Source organism: Ranitomeya variabilis, chromosome 6 (assembly GCF_051348905.1).
Source record: "Ranitomeya variabilis isolate aRanVar5 chromosome 6, aRanVar5.hap1, whole genome shotgun sequence".
Classification (NCBI taxonomy): Eukaryota; Metazoa; Chordata; class Amphibia; order Anura; family Dendrobatidae; genus Ranitomeya; species Ranitomeya variabilis.
In genome coordinates, this window is record NC_135237.1 from 150,028,877 (window position 1) to 150,034,876 (window position 6,000).

Here is a 6,000-nt window from a genome sequence, read left to right on the forward strand (position 1 = left end):
TGTAGAATCATTGTACAGTAGCATTCCCCACAATAATGGAATTCAAGCAGTAGAATATTTCTTAAAAACTAGAGGTACTCATCTTCGTGCACATAATAATCTGGTGATTGAACTACTGCGGTTCATTCTTGAACACAACTACTTCCTTTTCAACGGCAAATTCTACCACCAGCTCAGGGGCACAGCTATGGGGAGCCCATGTGCCCCCACTTATGCTAATCTGCTCCTGGGCTGGTGGGAGGATACTGTTCTTTCCGGACGATGATGTCGCATGGTGCCCCAGAATTGTATTCTGGGGGCGCTACATTGACGACATCCTCGTCCTGTGGTCTGGAGATGCCCCCTCGTCTAAAAACTTTGTGTTACATCTTAATGGTAATGATCTGGGCCTCGGACTTACGTGTGAGGTAGGGGGAGAAAAAATTCCTTTCCTGGATTTATTTTTATCAAGATGTCCGGATGGACACCTGGGGACTTCAATCTTCCGTAAACCTACAGCATCAAACAGCTTACTACGCTGGGAAAGTCACCACCCCCTGAGCCTTAGAAAAGGGATCCCTAACGGACAATTTCTAAGGCTCAGGAGAAATTGCTCGTCCCTAAGGGACTTTGAATCCAAGGCTAACAACCTCAAGAAAAGATTTAAGGATCGAGGCTATCCATCACAGATCATTGATGAGGGTTGTAGGCAAGCGGCTGGGTGTAACCGATCCGAACTTCTTATACCCAGGGTCCGTGATGAGGGGAACCAAATCACACGGCTGATTGGAACATATGATGACCAAAATCACAAGGTCATGGGGATTTTAAAAAGATTCTGGGGTGTACTCAGAGCAGACCCAGACATTGGCAGCTTGATTTCACCCCGACCCTCTGTCACCTTTAGAAAAGGGAGATCCGTTCGTGATTTTGTCTCACATAGCCACTTTAGTTCACCAAAACCAAGAGGTACCTGGCTCGACTACCGAGAACAGGGAACATTCAGGTGTGGCTCATGTAAGTTTTGCAAATTTATCAAACCTGGCAGAAGTTTTACCAGTGCTGTCACAGGCAGAACGTTTTACAATAGGTCTTTCGCCAATTGTAAAACTATAGGGGTTGTTTATTTGTGCACGTGTACCTGTCCCCTCAACTATGTAGGTAAAACTAAAAGACAATTTAAAATAAGAATTGGTGAGCACATAGGAGATATCATCCATCGGCGTGATACCCCTGTGGCACGTCATGTCAATGAGGTTCACGCCGGTGATCTTAGCTCCATTTCATTTGGAGCAATCGAGACTGTCCCTCAGTCTGAGAGACGGGGAAACTGGGACAAAAAGATTATTCAGAGGGAGACCAGATGGATCTATCTGTTGGAGTCCGTCAGTCCTGGGGGGCTGAATGAGCAACTCAATTTTGGGTGTTTTATCTAAATCTGGTAACTCCGCACAGAATAATGGCTTGCTAATGTCATATTGGTCCGTACAGACTGACTTGATTGACTGCCGTATCACCCGGTATGGGGTGATTCCTTCTATTATATGATTTGGGACCATATAGGTCGACTCTGCTAAACGCGGTTCTGGCTGTATGGATTTGAGAAGATTGTTGTAGTGATATATTGGAACGGTATGTTTTCTCTCAATAAGATTTATTGAGTTAGTGCATTTTGTGTGCGTTAAGTTCCATATGTTTGCGCTACCTGGACATTTTTATTAACTACAGTACTGCTATGCCCCTTTTATACTGGTTATTATCTCTGTATGCCCGGTCGTTTTCTATGTTATATATTCGGTTGCCAGACTTGCCCCTCTGCACAGTGTGCGGCATATCGGTACAGTAGATTTACATCTGTTCACTGAGTCTACCGATACATGTACTGGAGCGTGGCACCATTTGTATCTGCGCAGTATAGTTCTGCGCATACAGAAACAGGGGCATGCGCATTGAATTCAACGCAGTCTGTATGACGTTTCCAGGCGCGCACCGGAAGCAGTATTGGTGCTTCCGGGTCCAATTGGTTTATAAATGGAGCGAGTACTATTTTGTTCCTTTACAAGTTAAAGATGAGAGTAAATAGTCCATATTTGAGAAATTATCACTAACTGTTTATATTTATGGACTATTTTTGGTGATTACGCCATCAAGTTTTGATTAGACCATGTGTTCTGGGTATTTTTTGCTGGCATTTATGCCACCAGTTGTCTGTATATACGGACTATCTTATCTCTGGTGTTGATACCCTTATCTATATATGAGCACATCTAGTATTTTGGTGTGGCGGCTATGCTAATAGGTTTCTAAACTGAGTGACTATTATTCTTTTGATACTCATCTAAAAACCAAGCATGGTAAAAAGTCTTTATAAAAATTAGTCTGCACATTTAAAATCACGAAAGGATACATGATTGTATGGACAACAAGGTGGCTCTATTCTGACAATGATACCTATACCACTCTAGCGGTGATGCTAATTCTCTTTATATGAATGTATCTCTGAAGCCTTCGTCTATTAAGTTCCCTTTCACCTAGAGTATCTCTATTGTTTAATAGGTGATTATATAATTTTTTTTTTTTTTCTGTAGGCTATCATTATAAGAGAACAAACTAGAATAGATACTCTTTCCTCCACTACTAACGTGTATGATATATACAAGGATAGTACGATGTGATATTTGAATATATTACTCATATCTTACTCTTTTGTATCAATATAGCGCAGTACGTACATCATCTTTAATTCACCTATTATGCTTGATACAACTGATTAACTGATACAGCTTATTAGGTGCTATCTATACACCGCTAGCCAGCATTAGCATTAGCACTTCTTAGTGTATATTATCACTTTTTTCTGTTTTGTGGTGTGTTTTGTAGGTGGTGGCTTTTGGTAGGGATACCTGCGAGGGTTTTTAGGGCCAGTCCACGTTGAGCGGGGGCGCCATATCGCTTCCCAGGGTGCCAACCTCCGCTGTCAGGAAGGGAATATCTCAGGGAAAGGCACTTCTATCTTCCCTAGTCCTTTCCGATAAATTGACTATTTTTTCAATACGTCAAGACCTTCATCTGCAGGTTCTCTACCATTGGTTAATAGTTTTATCTTTATGGTTCTTAGTTTTTATCATTCTAATTAAAGCTTGATTTTTTTAGGTCTTTTTTGGTTAGTTTTGGTTTCACACCGTACTGTTCTGGTAACAGCACTTTTTTTTTTTTTTAATTGTTCATCCGAACCCAAACATTCAAGGGTCTGCCCATCTCTAATCATGGGGCAATATAGAAAAATGTTGATGTATGATGCCCCTCAGTCCACCACTCTTCCCAGACAGTATGATGCCCCCTCAGTCCACCCCTCTTCCCACAGACAGTATGTTGCCCCCTCAGTCCACCCCTCTTTCCACAGACAGTATGATGCCCCCTAAGTCCATCTCTCTTCCCACACAGACAGTATGATGCCCCCTCAGTCCATCTCTCTTCCCACACAGACAGTATGATGCCCCCTCAGTCCACCCCTCTTTCCACACAGACAGTATGATGCCCCCCAGTCCACCCCTTTTACCCACACAGACAGTATGATGCCCCCTCAGTCCACCCATCTTCCCACACAGACAGTATGATGCCCCCTCAGTCTACCCCTCTTCCCACACAGACAGTATGATGCCCCCTCAGTCCATCTCTCTTCCCACACAGACAGTATGATGCCCCCTCAGTCTACCCCTCTTTCCACACAGACATTATGGTGCCCCCCAGTCCACCCCTTTTACCCACACAGACAGTATGATGCCCCCTCAGTCCACCCATCTTCCCACACAGACAGTATGATGCCCCCTCAGTCTACCCCTCTTCCCACACAGACAGTATGATGCCCCCTCAGTCCATCTCTCTTCCCACACAGACAGTATGATGCCCCCTCAGTCTACCCCTCTTTCCACACAGACATTATGGTGCCCCCCAGTCCACCCCTTTTACCCACACAGACATTATGGTGCCCCCCAGTCCACCCCTTTTACCCACACAGACAGTATGATGCCCTTACAGTCTACTGCTGATCTACTACCCAGTAATATTTATGTATTTCAGTGTATTAGACCTGTCATAAAGGCTGGGTCCAGATTGGCCCGGACTGCCTCTTCATGTTCAGTTTGTCTGAAGGCGGAGACAGTGACACAAGCCATCATGTGTGACAACAACCGCACGGCAGCCCCGGGGAGAGCGACTGCTGACATGGGAAGCGAGCACAGGCTCTATTAGTTTATCGGGGGGAGCGAGGGGCACGAGAGGTTGTCCAGGCTGTGCACTGCTTCTTCACGTCTCCTTATCCCACCATGCCAGTGTACAGTAATCTCCACCTGCGGCTCTCCAGCCAATGAGAAGCTTCCATGCCCAGTTTGCCAAGTGGCTAAGCAGCAGGTTAGTGATCAGAGATACAGGGTCCTGTTACGTGTGTATAACGATGCCCCCTTACCACGGTATACGGCGGGCTTAATAATACACTGGCACAAGCATGGCGTCTTCTATAATTTCATGACTAATCAACAAGATACCATAAAACGTCAGATGGGGGAGGGGGATAATCAGAGCACATATCACTATAATGGAGGCATCGGACCACTCACTAGAGGAAGAGGTCACACAACAAGTGGCTACAACTCACCTCCTCTATCCAGCCCCCCATCCTCCGCACACACAGCCCCCCATCAGTATGTACTGCACCACTACTATGGTAACAGTGCTACTGCCATCGCCTACATGTCAGAGACTGCAGCACGTGACTGGAGCCCTTCTACAGCACACCAGTACCGGACCGTACACACCACACGCACCCAGCTGTCTCCTTACCAGCATTCTGCCTCCCGGTGGCTCTAGTCTCCTCTATGACGCTGCTGCGACTGAGGAGCGACAGCGCTGACGTCACTGTCATGTGACCGGCATGTATGCTAGGGGGAACTGGGCGGGACGTCCGAAGCACATGGCTAGGTACCGGAAGTGACGTAAGAGCGTGGGTGTGCAAAGATGGCTGACAACAGAAGCCTGATAGGCTGAGAATTAAAGGTTCCTATGGGAGGAGTCGTTGCTGAACGTACCAGTTGGGAGTGTGAGAGGGAGTGGGAGAGGGAGTGTGAGAGGAGAGGGAATGTGAGAGGGAGTGTGAGAGGAGAGGGAGTGTGAGACGGAGTGTGAGAGGAGAGGGAATGTGAGAGGGAGTGTGAGAGGAGAGGGAGTGTGAGACGGAGTGTGAGAGGAGAGGGAATGTGAGAGGGAGTGTGAGAGGAGAGGGAGTGTGAGACGGAGTGTGAGAGGAGAGGGAATGTGAGAGGGAGTGTGAGAGGAGAGGGAGTGGGAGAGGGAGTGTGAGAGGAGAGGGAATGTGAGAGGGAGTGTGAGACGGAGTGTGAGAGGAGAGGGAGTGTGAGACGGAGTGTGAGAGGAGAGGGAGTGTGAGACGGAGAGGGAGTGTGAGACGGAGTGTGAGAGGAGACGGAGTGTGAGAGGAGAGGGAGTGTGAGACGGAGTGAGAGTTCTGTTGTCAGACACCAGGGTTGTTGCTGTGGTGTACTGCACAGTTTCCTCCAGTTACAGCTTACATAGAGCGCGCATAGAGCAGGTTACTACACCCCAAACTGATGTCCGCGATGTAAGGTCGCTGTAATCATGAAGTCTACACATATTTTTGAGAAATCCGTAGGTGATTTTTGTTTAATGCGAATGAGCTATATTTGTTGAAAGTTCCCTTAACCCCTTCATTACGGAGCCCTTTTTTGTTTTTTCGTTTTTCTCTCCCTTTCTTCTCAGAGCTATAACTTTTTTATTTTTCCATCAATATGGCCATGTGAGGGCTTGTTGTTTGCGGGACGAGTTGTGCTTTTGAACAAGACCATTGGTTTTACCATATCGTGTACTCAACAATAAGAACAAAATTCCGAGGGCAGTAAAATTGCAAAAAAAGTGCAATTCCACAAGGTTTTTTGGAGGGGATTTTTTTTTACCATGTTCGCCAAATGCTAAAACTGACCTGCCATT

The 6,000-nt window shown here is 46.3% G+C and overlaps 1 protein-coding gene across 4 annotated transcripts in view; it reads right to left on the minus strand.

Moving 5' to 3' along the window:
• Positions 1–4,945, minus strand: part of CUL1 (cullin 1) — a 121,207-nt gene extending 116,262 nt beyond the window's left edge. For 2 of the 4 annotated variants that reach the window (XM_077269124.1, XM_077269127.1), the window contains exon 1: positions 4,819–4,915. The gene's annotated coding sequence lies outside the window, so the exon portion shown is untranslated. Of the gene's footprint in view, positions 1–4,818 lie in introns of all 4 variants that reach the window. The other 2 variants (XM_077269122.1, XM_077269128.1) reach the window with 2 other exon arrangements.
• Positions 4,946–6,000: the final 1,055 nt, after the last annotated feature.